The 19189-nt window shown below is 46.9% G+C and overlaps 1 protein-coding gene and 1 pseudogene across 2 annotated transcripts in view; both read right to left on the bottom strand.

Moving 5' to 3' along the window:
• Positions 1–2883, bottom strand: part of SNCAIP (synuclein alpha interacting protein) — an 88136-nt gene extending 85253 nt beyond the window's left edge. For both annotated transcript variants that reach the window (XM_014874376.2, XM_014874377.2), the window contains exon 1: positions 2736–2883. The gene's annotated coding sequence lies outside the window, so the exon portion shown is untranslated. The remainder of the gene's footprint in view (positions 1–2735) is intronic.
• A 581-nt stretch (positions 2884–3464) lies between these two features.
• On the bottom strand, positions 3465–18852 carry LOC148219736 (uncharacterized; annotated as a pseudogene).
• Positions 18853–19189: the final 337 nt, after the last annotated feature.

Here is a 19189-nt window from a genome sequence, read left to right as displayed (position 1 = left end):
CTGCACCACTGCCAACAGGACTTCTGAGCTGCTGTCTGTGACAGCCACGGGGCTGGCTCTGGCTGTCTGCTCCCCCTTCCGTGCTGGCATCTCCTCGCACATGGAGGCAGTGCTACTTGCATGTCTCTATTTCAGAGGACAGAAGCTATAGCAGCTGCAGCAGGGCTGTCATGCTTTCCCCTTCCGGCTTCTAATCAGACAAGAGTCCAAGGACAGCTGCTGTGGAAGTAGGTATAGGTCTGAGACATCCTGGAAAAGGACTGTGAGAAAGAGAGCTGTGCCAATGCAGGTGGTATTCCACTTCAGGTGTGTTTGGGATGAAGACTTCTTGCACCTATGGAGTCCACATGGGAACAGATTTCAGCTGCTAGGAAAACTGGACAAGAGAGACACTTCATAGTTTTTCAAGCTCTGCTGGTGCCCAGTCAAGAAGCAGTTACAAAATATTTATAATTATGTAATTAATGTAATATCTGGGATCACAGTTTTGAAATTACAAAAAAAATTACTTGTCTCTTATTCACAGTACTCTGTGAAGGGACTGAATCTTCAAGAGTACCTTCAGTCACCTTGTCCAAGCAGTTTAATTTCACACGCAGCTCTTTGTAAACTTGGAAGGTGGCTCCAAAGAACTCATTAGAGACTTACTTTGTTGCTGTCATTAGAGAAAAAAGTATTAAGACAAGCAGCTTCTACCTAATGTAAGCTACCATCTTCTACAGAACTTCCTTACCTGAAAGACTGCCCATCTCCTTATGCCAAAATGACACTTTGACACTTAAAAGCATTTTGAGTAGCCTGCACTGGACTGCTAGCTCAAAAAAATGAGGATTTTTTTTAACAGGCTGCTTGAATTTGGAGGTAACTTTACACTGGGCCAGTACTCTGATGTAGTTCCATTGTACTGACTTTTTCAACAAGCTACAAGTCACACACATGCTTTCTGCAGCACACTGAATCAATGACACAGACCAGAAATCACAAACACCTGAAAAATAAGTGAATTGCCAGTTTAAGACAAGGGTGAGTGACTGTATTAAGCAGAATGGTCAGTCTGCATAAGTCGGTCTTTGACACATAAAATATCTAGAAATTAAGCATACGACACCTTACAAGGGGAGCCTTTTCACCAGAGGCCTTTTCACACGTGGGCTAACTGTGCTAACTTGATGGCATACTTGAACAAAGAGTTAAAATTTTTGTATACTGCAGCTACAGCGATGAGGCAAGTGTCTCTTTGAAAACTGAACAGGTCAAACTCTAACTGTCTTATTCAAAGATGAAAAGTACTTCTCACTGTGTTTAAACTATCTCTGGAACGACTCCTCAATGCTGCTTTTGAAACCAGTTTTTCAGCTTACCTGCTAAATCTTCAAAATATGGCTCCAGTATTGCATGAGCCATATTTGCAGGCTTAGCAGTATGAAGATAGAAGTGGCTTACCAAGTTCACCGACCGTGAGCTCACACATGAGCTAGCTGCAGAGGATTTTAGGGTGAGGAAAGTCATGTTTATGGGTGGCAGTAAGGCAACAGGTCATGCTTTTTATGGCTTGCTGGAAGCATATAACTCCTAAATTCAGTGAGGGCAGGGCACCATTAAAAGTCTGCTACAGCATGCTGCACAAGGCTAAATGCATGCACATCATTCAACATAATTTTTGGCTGGAGGATCAGTGCTATTTGCACAAAACATAAAATTATTTTGATTTCCCAATGCTATGATTGTATGAATGTATGATTCTTTAGCCATTTAAACAACAGAAGAGGGTCTAACAGTCAAGTGATTTGCTTCAGAATAATTTTTTAAAAACTTTTTTCAGTTACCTTTTGCTATTGGAATGCTGAAGTATAAAATGAGGCTTAGATGCTAAGATTTTCCATGGAAAACACAGGCACTAGCAGTTTTTTGGTGGGTTTTGGGGTAAGGGGACTTTCTGAAAAACAGTTGTGATTGATTAATATCTCTGTAAGAGATGTGGCTTTAAGCCAGCCATTGAAAGTGCTCTGAGGTGATAACACTGACAATGAAGACTGAGACTGTTTAGGTGCTGGTTTGTATCCGGTACCATCAGAACCTGATCCTCGAGCTCTTCTTTATACAAATTGCATGTGCTCACATAAAACACTCATTGATGCGGGTATGAAGAAGGCTTAATCCCTGCTGCTGCAAAAACACGATTTTGGATTGACCCAAGTATAAGCCTTGGAGCATGTTTCTACCAGACAACTTAGCATTTGTTTCCCCACAGTTACAAGCATGCAACTCCTACTTGATTTTCTTCCAGATTTCGGCGTGCCCGGCGGACAGGAGGCTGCAGCCGGCTGGGTGTCCGCCCGGACGCCGGGCTCGGAGCAGAGCAGCGGCAGATCCGCGAGTGTCAGCGGCTCGCACAGCGCGACGAGGGCTTCGCGGCGGCACTCGGCGCGGCTGACATCACGGATGTGCTCAGCGCCAGCGAAACCCCCCGCGTTCAGCCCTGATTTCATGCGGAAAGCACTTCCCCGGGGCGGGCTGGGGGAGCCGGGGCTCGCCCCCCGCCGCTGCTCCCGCTCCCGCCGCTGCTCCCGCTCCCGCCGGCAGCCCCGCTCCTGGCGGAGGGGGAAGCGGCTCCAGCGCCACCCGCACCCCCCGCGCTCCGCAGGGCACCCCGGGCTCGGCGCCGCGTCCCCTCTCCCGCCGCCCCGAGGACAGAGCTGCTGGCGGCAACAAAGCCCCCGCTCCGCTCTCCTCACCTCACCCCTGCGCTCCGCTCGGCCGCGGCCGCTCCACGGCAGCCGCGAATGATGGAGAAGAGGAAAGGACCCAGGTGCCGCCTCTCGGCTGCCGCCCCCCGCCACTCCCCGCGGGTGCAGGCAGCGCTCCGACAGCGGCCCGGCTCCCGCCGCCCCGCCCTCCGCCCCTGCCCTGCCACCGGGCAGCGGCCGGCAGGAGCGGGAGGAGGAGGAGAGCGAAGGAGGGGAGGAGGAAAGAAGGGGAGGGGAGGGGGCGGCCCCGCCCGGCCCGGCTGCGTCACAATGCGGGGGGCGCTGCCACGTGACCGGCGGCGCGGGGCGGGGGCTGCGCGGGATCCGCGCTGGGGCGGGAAAGGGATGGGGACAGGGAGGGGGTCAGGGACCGGGACGGAGACCAGGACAGGGACGGGAACGGGGACAGGGACGGGAGCTGCCGCCACTCTATGGCCACCGCCGAAGCTCCGCGCCCCGCGGGTCCTGCGCGCGTGGAGGGATTGCCCGCGGATTGCTCTGGAAGCGCTGCTCCGGCGTGTCCAACGAGAAGCGCGTGGCACCCCGCTGCGCTAAGGATAATGGAAATGCAGGGCTCGAACCTGAAAATGCCGAGTTCAATCTGCTCACATCTGTTTAAAATAAAACTCGGTGGGTTTGGGGGTAGATTTTTTTTTTTTCTACTTTGGTCTGATATAAAACCTGGAAAGCCTCGTTGCTTCACTCTGGTTCGTAGGTTCACGGGGACCTATGGACGGTGGAATCCTTACACACCTTCCCATCGAGTTGGTCCAACCTGCCTTGGCAAGAAACCAGCGTTTTCTCCCACAGTGCTGCTGAAGGTATTTCTGCACCCCGCGGCTGCAGGCGCTGGATGAGCCGGGCAGAAACGCGCGGCTGTCCCTCCGACACTGCAGGGGTGCACAAAGAAAGGAGTCCTCCCAACAGGCTAGCCCGGGTAACGCCCTGCCACCCAGGCATCTGATGGTAGCAGGAGGAGAGCAGGAAAGTGAACCTTTGGCTGAGTTCTCCTCTTTGTGATTGAGCCTGTTTTGTCTCCTTACTTTTCATAGGCACATTTTCCATCCTGGGTCTTGAAGTGTATCCCTTTATATACCTTTCCACCTTCCACTGTTTCTGTGTGCTTTTACCTTTCAAACACTGAACATCTTAAATTTCATTTACTCTGATGAGTGAGAACTGCTAAAGCCTGAGAGATGAATATAGGAAATTTAAGTGAATGTATGCTAGTTTGGCATTTTGGAAAAGTACTGCCCACAGATCACACAGAGCACACTCAGCAGCACCACAGGCATGCCCACACCAGACAGCACGTAGCACTGCTCTGGACGAGTGTCTCTGGAAATAGGGAAAACACTTTTGTCTCCAGCTAAGTAGGTCTCTGTTCTTCCTGTAAGGATTTCTAGTGAAAGTGCCTAAACACCCATACTCCCCCCATTTTAATTCTGCTTAATCCTGAGACACAGTCATCAGACAGTAACAACCTTGAGAAGATTGTCATCTGAATCCAGCAACTTGGACGTGAAAGGAGCTATCTAGGAGCTGCAGCATCATGCATTTTCAATTTATTTAATATACTTACCCAGAAGTGGAAAGTTGTTGTATTTCTTCTTAAATTACATTTTTAAGATGTGTAGAAAACAAACTTGAATATGAATTATAGTGATGAATTGTAATGTTTATATGCAAGGCCAATTATGTGGTGCAATATTATCTTAACCACCTGTGTATACTGAATGTGGAGAAAGGAGTACTTTGGACAGGTATTCTGCTTTTATGTAATTTGCTTTTAAGAAAAGGATATTTGGATACTACACATTTCACACTGGTACATATTTGGAGATTAGTAACCATTTGGGGTATTTGTAATGCACTTGATTAGGTGGTTTTATCCAGGAATGTTGGTCAGCTGTGTGTGATTAAATGGTTTGAAAAGAATGCAGGTCAGCTCCAGAATACAGTGTCATACAGGAGTATGGTCTGACAAACAGTGTTGATGAAAAAAACCAAACAAACCCCCCCCAACAACAACAAAAACAACCAAAAAAACCGCAAACAAATATTTTAATTTAGAGTCTCTAAATACCATTCATATGCAAATACAGTTTGTAAGTGAAAAGCTTGCCAAGTGTCTTTATATGTGTTATATATAATAATATCTCAATTAGTACTGATAACCCTGTTTGTTTATGTACTTCTGAAATCATTGCTGAAAATATTGTTTAAATAAGAAGTGCTGATTAGGCTGTATGACTATGAAAAAAACCTTTATGATGCACAACTTCAGTTCTTATAAGAACTTCAGGATGGATTTTTACTGCCAGTCATATGACCCCATGCTATATTTTTGTCTAAAATAAAATCACAGAATATTCACTCTCTTCTTGCTTTGAGTGCAGATACAAACATTTGCTGGAATAGTAAAAAGCTTGTCATTGATAATCCTATTCCCAATAGAGTAAAGTGATTAGAAAATGTGTTGCCCATTGTTTTTCTAGTATGTCTGTCCAGGATCATTTAGTGGCTTGTTGAACCTCGGTATTCCTACATGGTGAAGCCAAGGCCAATATTTGTGTCAGCTGCAGAGTATGGCTGGTTGCACAGGAGAACAGACTGATCTGTGGCCACATCAAAGGCCCGTGGCAGTCAGCAGCAATCACAGCATCCGTCAGTGATCACATACATTGAATCTAACGAACACAAGACAAAACACTCCATTACTTTTGAAATTCTTCTAGGATCTGAGTTTGAGACCGATTTAAAAGTGTGGTGCTTGATGACACCACTCATAAAGACATGAGCACATTATTTTAAGGCACAAAGCCCATGGAGATACTTCCTGCAGGAAATTTTCTATTCCCGTGCAGGACCAAGGCTGGTGCCTCTGTATTTGTTCCTGGATATGTGCAGCTGTCTTACGAAACAAAAGGTAGACGGGAACAGAAAGGAGGCAGCAGAAGCCTGGAAGAGATGAGCCCAGCAACATACACTACCTTGCCATTTTTTTTCCAAAGCGTTAGGGCTGGGAATCAGTGTTGAACAGGTAACTGTAACAGCTGGTTACCTTAGGTGATGTGGCCCACCTGTGACACCCACTTGCCCCTCTGGCCCGCCCGGCTAGCGCCTGCAGGCAGGTACCGCCGCCAAGAGTGGGCTGTTCTCACAACACAGCTGTCCCGGAGATACAGCTAGGGCTGCGAGGCCCTTCTGGTAGCTTCCACGTCTGGGAGAGGCAAAGGACGAGAGGGAGTCCTTATGTGGGTCCAGAGAACGGATTTATTGCAGGGTCCAGGAGAGCAGGATACAACCAAGAGAAAAGATCCAATAAAAGGCAAAGATCACTGATGTGCAGCAACTTAAATACAGGGGAGGATCTAAGGGTGGGTGCAACACAGTAACCAATCAGAGCATTTCGGGGGAGGAACATAAGGCAGGGATGAATACATAATCAACCAAGGAGGGAAAACATGGGCGGGGAGCAACATGTAACAACAAATCATGTCTCAAAGGAAAGGTAACTGACATAGAAACTTCTAGAAGGTTGAGAGGAGTTGGGAGGATTGACAATACCATGGGAGGGGATTTGGGAGACTGATGGGGAACAATCTGGAAAATGGAATGGGAAAAGGGCAGATTGATAGGGAGAAGGCAGGAACTTGGACAACTGATATTACAACAACTGGGGGGTGCAACATTTGAACAAACCATTTAAAAGGGGAAAACAACAATAAAATAATACACCACAACACTTAGGGTCTTTATTTAATTAATACATACAGGCAGCCTGTGAACCCTCCAGATGGTAATCCACGGCTGCTGATGTATAATGTTTCCACGGAGGAACATTACCAACAGTATCACATTAAGCAAAACCTAGCAATTAAAATATAAGCGTATCTCCTGAAGTAACAAAGAACAACTTTTAGCTCGGTCAAATGATGAACCATGATGACTCACAGTCATTGAAGGCAGTTATTGGGGCATTTAGATGGTCTCTTAAATAAAAAAAAAAGAAAAGAAGAATTAAAAACACATTTAGCTTTGAGAACCACTAAGAGCAACTACCATTTTTAGAGCATGACAGAATTTACGCACTGATTTCAAATGAGTCCAAATCAGGTGAATCATTCTTATCTTCACCTTCACATTCTGAGTGGAAGCAAACAGGACACAGATCAAGTCAACCATGCATCTAACTTTCAAAAAGCATTATTCCTAATTTTTCCCACCTTCAGTCTACCCTGCAATAAATATATAAAATATTTTGCTCAATTTGGAAAAAACCATTTCAATTCTTAGAAGCACGTAAGACTATAGCAAATAATGGTGTAGGCACAATTCTGTTAGGTTGAGAAAATGACAATATTGCACAGACTGCTAGAAGTAATGACTTACTGTTTCACCTTGATTATGACAAATGGCACCTCACATATGCTGATGAGTAAGTCGACCCCCTTAGATTTATGGAACTGCTACATCTGAAGGAAAATTTAGACTACATAGCTAGGACTGCAATAAAACAACTGTTTTTCTGCTGTGTTTTTGCATTGCTTTCAGTGCTTGTAATGCCTGAACCTGATCTGTTAGCCCACAGTGGGCCAATCTGACATCAGCAGAATTCAGAAAGGAGGAGTTTGCCTTGGAAAGAATGCAGATCAGTTCCTCATCCATAAGAAAAGAGAGGCATACAAAACCACAGATAATTAGTTCAAAACCATCTTTTAGTGCATATAGCTCTGTTTCTGGGATTGGGCAAAAAGTATTTTCTGCAATGAGGCCATTTAGTTGGCAGCATCATGGGTGGAGAAGTGACTCAAGCCTGGGCTTTATTAAATGCTTATTTATTTGATCTATTCTGCTGGATAAATCACACAGAGAATTTCACAATGTGACATCCAAGGTTCTGCTCACACATTTGGCACAGCTGTGCAGAAGAACTGAACATAGTATGTATGATTGGAAAGCTAGTACATGGCATTACTGCATCAAAAGGTCAGGGACAATTATCATAATCAGCCACTCGGATTTCTGGCATAAAGCCCCACAATTCCTGGTTGAACTAGAGAATGTTCTTCAGAAAGTGATCTAATTTTGATTACTACACTCCTAACAACGTTGTTGTAATAGATCATTAGCTTCCCTGTTAAATTATGTATGCTTTGTCCATTTTCTCATTCAGCTTGTTTGAGTTCTGAGATTGTTACTTTGCCCAATGTAAACAGAAAGCTGTCCATTCTCATAGGTTTTCCTATCATCTTTGTATTTTCAAGCCCCTTTCCAAAAGTTTTTTGGATCGATGATAAAGGATTTCTTTAAACTTTCCTGATATTTTGACAGTAAAACAAGCCCACAACTTTGAACTTGTGAATCTTTGACATCAAAGATTTTTATTCTGAAAATGAATTTTGGCAAATTAGAAAGCTTCTAAGTGTGATCCTCACAGATTGTAATAAATCTTTCTCTTTTTTTAATTCTATCCATTACTCCTCTGCTTTATATACCAAGAGCATCTTTGAATACGGCCACATTAGCAAGCTGCCACAAGGCAAGACAGACTTTGGAGCAATGGATTTCATGTCTGCTCTGTAACTGTCCTGGTGTAGCTCCTTCTCTCTCCCATGCTGAAGCCAGATCACTTGCTAGGGGAATGCTCCTGTTTAAGGGACAAGGGAATTTGCACTCTTCAGAGGGTAAGAGCATACACAGAAGCACAAAGCAGCTGAACCTGACCGGTTTCTGCATTATCTTACAGCACTAGAACTTTGTGAGATTACTTGGCTACTGTTTTATACTGGGAATACATGTGGTTGGCTGTCCAGAGCTATACTCCACTTTTCTCCCATCCTGTATATATGATATGCATTCTCTGATGTGACCTCATTAGGTAAGAAAAACAAGGAAGAAGATTTGTTTTTTTTAATGTGATTTGAATATAAAGATGTTGCATGGTGCAAATTCAGAGATAAGATAAAAAGTCAAAAGCCTTGGAGTTTAGGTTCAATGTCAATTTACACATATCCTTTTCAATTCATTAGGGGTATGAATGAGTCATTAGAGGAAATCCTGACTGGGGAACACATTAACTTGGATTAAGACCAAATATTATGTTTCACTTGAGCCTGAAGCAAAATCTGTACTGCCATCAACTGATTGTAAGACCCAGAAGTGAATTCCGGTTAGAGCAACCCTGTGAATTAATAAAAACCTTTATAGCTTTAACCAGTACACCACTACTGATTTGACTGTTTTGAAGATGCCCCAATTAATAACACTGAGAAAGTTTAAATCCGTGCTTATTGTCAATCCCTTGGCAGCAGACTCTATTTCCTGAATTAGATCAAAGCAAGACATTTCAAAGAGTCTTTAAGTAATTGCTAAAATAATGATTTTAAAAACACTCTAGAGAAAACACTCTGTAAACCAGCTGACTCTAATAAAGGCCTAAAAGGAAGGCATATTCCCATTAAAAAGTTAGGGCAGAAAAGCTTCAGCTTTGGGAGTTGACCAGTGTATTGGGGCCTGTTACCTCTCTGCTGAATTGAAGAGTTCCACAATAACTCTCTGTGGAAGGAACTCGGGGGACACAGAGGAAAAAAAATGTGTTTCTAAGCAGATAGGTAGGTGGTTGCTTCCTATTTTCTTGTCTCACTGAATCTCAGGCAAGACAGACACATACATCTATCTCCATATCTACTATCTGAAAAGAACTTGACACAATGTCTACTAAAACTGGCCCTGAAATCATTCCTTGGAAAGTAAACATCAGCTCTTTATCCCTCTTAGTTCACTTAGAAGAGAGGGTTCATTTGCTCGGTTAGCCACACTACTCCCATTACAGATCACTCTCATTCTGATGCCCTCTTAAACAACCTCTCAGAAAAACTTCTGTCATGATCAAAGGCACTATTTTGGGTAAAAAAATCATAACAGAGTTTTAATATATGGAGTGAGATGACAGTAAATAAATGTGGCATTTACACAAAAGGTTGAGTACAGGCATTTTGTGTGTGAGCATCAATACAAGGCTACAGCTAACTTTAGTAAAGGTGCTTTGTCCTGGAAGAAAGCCAGTTCACCTGTAGCATCTGATCATTGCTGTGAAGAGGTAATGAAAGTTTCTACCTTCTCAGCTGACACTGCCTGCCTTTTCCCACTCACGCTTCGCCCGCCCAGCTGGCTCACAAGGCAGGGTCACGCCAAGAGTGGCCCACTTCCCAGATCTACGAGAACCCAGAAAGTGGGTAAGGCTCAAAGCCTTAGTGGCGGCTGCCAGCATCTGAAGAGGAATAAAGAGTCCAAGAGGGTTCTTTTGCAGTTCCAGATAAGGGTTTATTAGGAAGGCAGGAGGGGGCAACTGGGATCAGGAAGAGGGAACCACAAAAGGCGAGGAGAATGACTGTACATAACTTAAATAGGGGACCTCCCCCATGGGAGGGTACAAGACACAAACCAATCAGGGGAATTCAGGGGAGTGACATAGGGCGGGGAAACCAATACGTCAGGCCAATGGGGGGAAACATAGGCGGGTGTCTTGGTTTGAAAGACAGGTATTTGCTAAGGAAAGGTGAAAACCCCTTTCCTGAGATGCAGAGTGCAACCTCTTCCCTTTTAATTATTATAGGTTTATATCAGAGGCTTTCAGGCAGAAGATATGGGGATAGGAATAACAGTTTTTTACTGATATCTAACAAGGTAAAACAGCAGAAACAACAACAGCTATAAAAATTGACAACAAAACAGAACAGTATAACTCAGTTCCAGTCCCTTTTGGCCACAGGCCCTCTCTCCCTGTGCTCAGTTACCGGTGCTGTGGGCAGGGCAGGGCCCACACAGCTGAAGGGGGCTGGGTTGACGTGACAGCCTTGACCACCCAAACCCTGGCAAGCCCAGCTAGCTCCACTGACTGCCGGCGTCACAAATGGGCTACCTCCCAGGTTCCCAGAACCAGGAGTGTAGCTAGGGCTCCAAGCCCCCTTTGGCCACTTCCATCATCCGGGGAGAAGCAAAGGATCAAGAGGGAGACCTTTTCAAGTTCCAGGGTAGGGTTTATTGGGAAGGCGAGAGGAGAACTGGACACGAGGGAAGGGAACCCAAAAAGGCACAGGCGTGCAGCAACTTAAATAGGGGACCTCCCACAGGGGAGGGTACAATACAGCAACCAATCGCTACAGTTCAGGGGTGTAACGTAAGGCGGGACTGAGTATACATACAACCAATAGGGGCAAACATAGGCGGGGACTTATACATGGCATCAAATCATATACTTAAGATGGAATAACTGACACGGAAGGTGCTAGAACAATAGGAGGGGCCAAGAGGGATTGACAAGGGCTTGGGAGGGGATTAGGAAACTGGCAGGGAAAGCTCTAGAAGAATGGGTGGGGCTTAGGGTGATGGACGGGGTACTGGCGGGAAAGGGCAAAACCATTGTACATTGAACCTGGGGTAGCAGCCAAGGGAAAAACTATTACGAACAAGGGGTACAACAACTTATATAACACAAATTAAAACCTGAACCGCAACACTGGGTGATGGCGGCGGCAGCCCAGGTGTGAGAGGGTTGGAGGAGCAACTCCCCCTCACGGTGTTGGTCGTGGTGCTCAGCAGAGTGTCCAGAGGTAGTAGGATGAAGTAGGAGAGCAGTAGAGTGGTGTTCGACAGCAGGGAATGTGGCTCTCAGCGCTGGGATGGCAGGGAAGATGCTAGATCGGAGCACTGGCCATCCTCCTTCCACTCCACAAGCGAAGCGAGAGAGTGAGAGCGAGAGCCCAGACCCCTATACCCCCTTTCCTTTTCCAGTCTCCCCCTATCCCCCACCCTCCTGCGAGAGAAAACTATTGCTACTAAGGTGTAGCTACAAATACTTAGCATAACAATGGGAAAAATTCCACAGAAAGAAAAGAGAGCAATTCAACTCCCAACAGCGGGACATGTTACGAACTAGCGAACCAGATAACAAGAAAGGGGTAACTGACAAGGAACTTTCTGGAACAAAGGGAGTGGCCAGGGAAGACTGGCAACTTGGTGGGATGGAATTAGGGGGACAGACAGGGAAGGATCTGGAAGAGTGGGAGGGGCCTAGGGACAACTGACAGGACAATGGCGGGAATAAGGGTAACTCAGAATATACCGGGGCGGTACAACCTAGGGATAAACCATTATAATATAGGGGAAACAAAGGTACAACAAGAAGACATAGCACACCACAACATCTCCCCTTTTTTTATGAGGATGGTGAGGACATGCTGGATTCATATTTTGAAGGTAGGTCCTCGCTCACCCACCAGTCTGGATTGGGTGGCTCATTGACTTGATTGACCTGGGCAGAGGGGGAGATGCTTTGGGAAACCATTATTTTAAAAACAGAAGGGGCAACGGAGATACAACTAAGATAAGTAAAACCAACAGAACGGTCTTGATGATAGAGGCCAGCCATCCTCTGAGTCCCCAGTCCTTGAACAGGTTGTCCAGCCAGTCTTCAGATTCTTTTTTGATGTTGGTCACGAGCTGTTGTAACTGCTTTATTTTGGAGTGGATGCTGTCACTTCTAGATGATAAATTGAAGCAATAGAGTCTCTTGAACTCCTCGCACCCACAGCCGTGTGCCAGAAGAAGAAAGTCGATGGCAGCTCAATTTTGCAAGGTCGCCTTCCTGGTTATGTCCTCATCTTCGAGGAGGTCGCTAAAGGCGGTTGAAGTAAGATTGGCTTGTTTTGCCACCCAACACTCTAGGTGGCCCAATTCACCTAGAACTTTGGCTGCAGATACCCAGGGTAAAAAAACGGATACCGCAACCTGTTTTGTCTTGGCCCAATGGAAAATTTCAGAATCACAATTTTCATCCAGGTTTCTGAAATCTCTTTTTTGGACAACCAATGTGTTATTTTTCTTCTTCCAACTGGCAATTTGGGTTTTGTTGGGCAAAAACAGTGTCAGCCGCCCGATTGTGCACGGCTCTCCGAGAAGGCGAGAGGGGATACCCGCCGATGCCCAACTGCCACAAATTAAGAATGCACCCTTCTCCAATCTTAAGGGGCCTTTGGTGGGAGCTGCCTTTACCTGGGATGTCACTTTGCACCATTTGGCAGCTTGACAACCTATTGTATATTGGGTGACGCGGGACTATCTCTCAGGGTAATAAGGGGGTTCATAGGCAAACTGAACACAAAAAGGAGCAGGGGAAGAACTTAGGAGCTCGAATTCTTGGGGTTCTTCTCTTGCTTTAGGAAGAACCTTGGTTCATTCCTGCCACAAGAAGAGGGGGTTCACAACGGGGAAATTAATCAATTTGGGGTAGTTTCGGGCATTAATGTTGTTTTGTACTGCAAGCAGTTGTTCGGGGAACTCTTTGGGCTTAAACAGGATCCCCACCAGGAAGGTCGACGTGGGATTATCTGCCACTGCCATCGACAAGCACATGTGATCTTGTTTTACAGCTTGTGCGAGGGTCACTCAGATGTACTTCTGGGGTTGAGGGATGATCCATTCCACTGAAGATTGGCTGACAGTCAACAAGATAAGTAGCTGTGACATCATGTTGGGGATCCGGGACGCTAACCATCTAAAATAAATAGAACATAACACAAGCTGCTCAAAGATTTCAATTAACTGGGGGGAAAGGAATGGGTATGGATATGGGTCTAGGGTAAAGATGTCTGATCCACCAGGGTGATGCGGTCAGCCTTGACCACTCAAATCCAGGCAAGCCCAGCTAGCTCCACTGGCTGCTGATGTCATGAGTGGGCCACCTCCCAGGTTCCCAGAACCAGGAGTGTGGCTAGGGCTCCAAGCCCTCTTTGGCTGCTCACTACGTCTGAAGGAAGGTAAAGGATGAGAGGGAGACGTTTCTAGGTTCCAGGATAGGGTTTATTGGAAGGGCGGGGAGGAGAACTGGAAGCAAGGGAAGGGAACCCAAAAAGGCAAGGAGAATGGGTTTGCAGCAACTTAAATAAGGGCCCTCCCCTGAGGAAGGGTACAATACACCAACCAATTAGGAGCAACAGGGGGTGTAACACAAGGCATGGTTACATATTTACTCAAACAGTAAGGGGTAACATAGGTGGGGACTTCAACATAGTAACAAATTGTAAACCGAGAAGGGGATGAATGATACAGATTTCTCTAGAACAAAGAGAGGGGCCAGGAGGGATTGACAACTGTAGGGGCAGGGATTAAGGTGAAAGACATGGAAGGTTCTGGATAAAGGGGCGGGGTTTAGGGTGACAGACAAGGGTAGGCATGGGAAGATGAGAAACCATCTTGCAACAACATAGGGGTACAACCAGGAGAAACCACTTTAATAGGAAAATATCACAACCAAACAACCTTCAAACAAAACATAGACCACAACACCAGGGGACACCTGATGTTCATCTGGGGGGCACCGATGATGATGCAGTGCAGCATCGGTGATTTCCTTTGGGGTTGGTTCCAACTGAGGCATACATTTGACAAGGTATGGTTGAACCCACCTCTGAGGGACAACCCATCTCTGAGGGACCCACTTCAATCTGTGGGGTGTGGACACACAAGCGTAACCACATCCCCAGGTGACCAGCTCATGTGGACCCTCCGTACTGCCTGTCTCCGGATTCTTCACCATCACAGGAAGGTGTTTTCTCAACCGTAATGGTGAAGAGTTCACAAAGTGTCTCACAATGAGAGGACTTAGACACTCGAAGGAGCAGTTCAAGAAATTGATCGTAAAAAGGGCTTTGTATAATTTGGTGTGCAGGTTATCCAATTGAGTATCGCCCTGTTGCTGCTCCAGGACTCACTTGAGTGTTTGATGTGCACACTCAACCATGCCCTGACCTGTGGGGGAATAAGGGATGCCTGTCTTGTGCTTTATTCCCCATTTCTGCAGGAACCCCTTAAAGGCCGTGGAAGCATAGGCTGGACCCTTGTCCAACTTAATTTTCTTAGGGATCCCCAACATGGAGAAGGCCTGCACCAAGTGTTTTTGTGCATCTTTGGCCTTCTCCCCTGTGTCGGCAGAGGCGAAGACTGCCCCAGAAAAGGTATCTATGCTGACGTGAACATATTTCAACCTACTGAACTGCAATATATGCGTAACATCCACTTGCCAGAGCTCACAACTCTTCAGGCTTCTAGGGTGGACTCCTGAGCTCAAGGTCGGGACCCCAAGTTTCTGACACTGGGGACATGGGGCCACTACGCCACAGGCCTGGTCACGACTGAGTTGGAACTGCTGGACCTGACCGGGTGCATTTGGTGGAAACGCTGATGACTCAGCTTGGCTTGTTGGTAAATGTCAGGAAGCCGAGCCATTTTGGCTGGTGCAGCCAGGGCATCCGTTCTTTGATTTCCTTCAGCGAGGAAACGTGGCAGGTCTGTGTGAGACCTCACGTGCATGACATAGTATGGGTGCTCTCAGTGGGAGATGGCATAGATCAGCTTCGAGAGCAACCTTAAGACTGCATTCTCCGCTCCAGATACTACACCTACCACATATGCTGGATCTGTAACCAAATTAAACAGCTTGGAAAACCTTTCAAAGGCTCTGACAATGGCATCCAACTCAGCAATCTGATGGGAACCCTCAATGACTTTAACGTCTGCCTCCCACTGCTGAGTTTGGGGGTTCTTCCAAGTCATTACTGACTTGTGAGAAGCCCCGGACACGTCAGTAAAAACAGTCAGAGCCTTGAGTGGTGTCTGGCTCAATTTTTCTTTAGGGACCAAATTAAAGTTTGAGTTAAATAGCTTGTGGCTAGACTGGTGTAAAGAAATCTGTCCAGTGTAGCTATCTAGAGTGAATTGGAGGACCTCACTCTCATGGAGCAAATGATCCAGAACCTCATTGTTCAACTAACCTGATATCAGACTAAGGGGTACGTGGATGCATGTGAAGTCACAGCCCGCCAGTTCCCGCATACAGGCCCTGGCCTTCCTGATGAGCTGAGCCATCAGCTCCTGTGGCCTGGTGATACTTTTGGACTGCTGGTGACTGAGGAACACCCACTCTATAAGGGGGTCCCTCTGGTCCTGGTCCCACTGAAAGATGAGGCCATGGAGGTGTGGCAGCTTTCCTAGAATGATGTAATTAAATGGCAAGTTCGGCAGGTAACGATCAGCCTGTCTCGACCCTATCGCTCTCTCAACCTTTTCCAAAGCAGTTCTCACCTCTGCAGTCAGTGCCCTTGGAGAACAGAGCTCATCTCCCCCTTTCAATTAATTGAAAAGGGGGGCTAGGTCCTCAATTGTCAACCCTAGCCAGGGCCTGACCCAATTCAAAGACTCACACAGCAGTGGAGAACTGCTAAGGTCTTTGGGTTGTTGCTAATAGCCAGTTTCTGTGGAACAATGATCCTGTTGGTGATCTGGAGCCTGAGATACTTCCACGGGGGAATCTGTTGGACCTTGTCCTTTTGGAGTTCAAACCCTGAAGAAATCAGAATGCTGATAACTAGGTCAGGGACATGCTGCAAGATGTCATCTGTGGGGGCACAAATCAACACGTCATCTATGTAATGGAGGATGATGGCCTCACCTGCTTTCGCGTGCCCTGGGGACAGCAGTGAGGCCACATACCACTGACAGATACTGGGGCTGTTCTTCATGCCCTGAGGAAGTACCTGCCAATGGAAGTGCCTCATTGGGGCTTTTTGGTTGGTGGTGGGAACCGAGAAAGCAAACTGTGGGGCGTCTTCAGGGTCAATGGGAATTTGAAAAAAAATATATTTTATGTCAATGACAGCCAAATTTTGGGGGAGCATCAAGGGCCATGGCATGCCTGGTTGTAGGAACCCCATGTCTACAATCTTTTTGTTGATTTCACAGGGGTTGTGAAGGAGGCGCCACTGCCCTTCCCTGGCTTCTTGATGACAAATACTGGAGAATTCCAAAGCCTGGTGGTTGGTACAATGTTACCTTTGGCCAACTGCTCTTCCACGAGCTCACTGAGCACCTTTAATTTTTGTTTGTTAAGCGGCCACTGATATATCCAAACTGGTTCATCAGTAAGTCAATTCAGTTTCTGGACAGGGTGCTCCACAGTGGCCGCTAAGAAAAATTCTGCAGGGATTTCAGGATTTCAGTCTTAACACCCCACTGAGACATGGTATTCCTACCCCACAGGGGGGCATTGTAGTCGCTCACAAACGGGCACACATTTGCCACATGTCCATTGGACCCTTCAATCTTAATGATGCTCTTAGATTGTCGAGCCAGTTTGGCCCCTCCAACTCCCGCTATTTTGCCAGCCACAGGTTGCAACTCCCAATGTGACGGCCATCTGTTGGTGGGGATGATCATTACATCTGCCCCGTGATGAAGAGTCCATCGAGGTGAAGATAGTCCTCACCCCAATGGAGTCCACATCCAATTATAGGTTTATCTTCACCAATGACTTCCACCCAATAGACGCAGAGATCTGACGGTTTGGCCATGATGTTATTTGGCACTGGGACCGCCTGCTCTATCAGTTGCCCTTTTGGCAGGAAGTATGGCTGTCGGACGCAGCACGTGAGGAGAAAGAAACCATCTGGACACACAAGCTGGGTCTGTGGTACGATTTCGATCTCCGGGGGAATATGATTTGTGTCCCCAAGCACGACATATGTGCAGTTGAGTCTGGCGTACAAACCTGGAGACAAGGGACTCACTAACACACCCCGCCAATCCTGGGTGTCAAAAAGTACGTTTTTGGTCAAAGCCAAGTCGAAGAGTGGATGTGGTTCCCACCCTGGCACTGCCTGTCGTGTCTGGTAAAAGTTGTCTGAATCCAAGCTTTTATTGTTGTATTCATGATACCCCCCCTGAGTCCCCCTGGCGGCTTGCCTCATTTTTAGTTTCATGCGAGGCAGGACCGCGCTCTCCCCCTAGTTTTTTTTTGCTATGCTGGTGTTCTGGGCTCCCCCATGTGCTGTGTCTCTCCTGGGCCTGTCAGGGCAGACCTGCGCAATGTGCTCTATTTTGTTGCATATGAAACAACGCAGAGGCCCTGGATGTTGTTGCAGCTGAGAAGTGGTTGCTGCAATGCGGGGTGGTCTTCTCGCTGATGTTGCTGGTGGTGCTGGAACCACCGCTCACTGTGCACAAGTTTCTATTACAAGATTGAGGGTAGGCTTTGAGTAGAGAGGTAAAGAACAGATAACTCTTTTACAGGCCTCATTAGCATTCATTTGCACCATTTCCTTTATTATCTCCTGTTGCGACTGTTTACTTTCTACTTGTTTTTCCACCGCTGTCTTCAGGTGTTCCACAAAATCCTTGAATGGCTCCACTGGGCCCTGCTTGATGGTAGTATAATTAAACCTACGCTCTGTGCCGGGCATCATTGTGAATGCCCTCTCAGAAGCGGCTTGGACCTTTAAAATTACAGGCTTTTTTCTGCCTGTACTTCCACCTGTGACCAGTCGCCTTTGCTGCACAAATGCTCCATAGTTATTGTGTTATTATCTGTGTCAACGGCGCACTCAGAAATTTGCAAAAGCTCAGGAAGGAGGTCCCCGAGCAACGTTTTCCATGTTGCTTCCCACAACCCGTACTCAGTTGGGTGAAGCAAACAGGAAAAGAAATCTTTCAAGTCACTGGGGACCAGCACATTTGAGGAGAAAGTGGCATGCAAGAGGGCTTTGAAGTATTCACTCTTTCTCCCAAACTCTTTCTGTGCCTTGAAAATTTCCTTTTTGTGGGAGTATTCAAATGGATGCCAATTAGGAATACTCCTTTGTCTCGAATATATAACAGGTGCAGCTGTCAGGGTGGTCCCCTGTTCCCGGTTCTGGCCCCCTTGCTTGTCACATCCAGTTTCCAGATCGTGGGAACCGGAAGGAGGAGCATGGGAACCGGAAGTCAGGAGAGGGTAGTAGGTCCCATCTGCTGAGAGGGAGGGGTCGGTGGGATGGCCGCACCCACAATGGGCAGAGCCCGCAGTTGGTGATGTCACTACTTGAGGGTGTGGAGCAAAATAGGTGATGTCAGACAAGGGGGTAGAGTAAGGGGCAGGGCAAGGGGTAGAGGTAGGGAACAGGAAAGGGTTGGGACAAGGAACTAGGGGGGGAGCTGGGAGAGGAGGAAGCGGCGGGTCAACGTAAAAGGGATTGTGGGGAGAAGAAGCACAAGGGGACAGCCACACCATGTGGCCGACGCCATCTTGTGCTTCAGAGACAAGGGAGCCATCTTGGGGTTCAGGATCTGGAATTGTGGAAGAACAAGGGGATTGAAATCTCACTGATTTTGGGACAGCTTTGGGGGTAGAATCTGGGGTAGGAGCAGGGGAAGGTTTTAGGGTAGGCTTTCGGGATTTGAGGGTGGACTTGGGGGTCGCCACAGGGGTAGAAATTGGGGTATAAACTGGGGAAAGAGGTTTTAGGGTAGAGGGATTTGGGGAAGGGTCCCTGACAGCAGGTACCTTGCTGCCAGGGTTAGGGTACCCTGAGGACTGTGGGGGGCCAGGCAGACAATGGTTGCTTTCT

The sequence above is a fragment of the Sturnus vulgaris genome, chromosome Z (assembly GCF_052056855.1).
Source record: "Sturnus vulgaris isolate bStuVul1 chromosome Z, bStuVul1.hap1, whole genome shotgun sequence".
Classification (NCBI taxonomy): domain Eukaryota; kingdom Metazoa; phylum Chordata; class Aves; order Passeriformes; family Sturnidae; genus Sturnus; species Sturnus vulgaris.
This window is presented reverse-complemented; position numbering and strand designations above follow the sequence as displayed.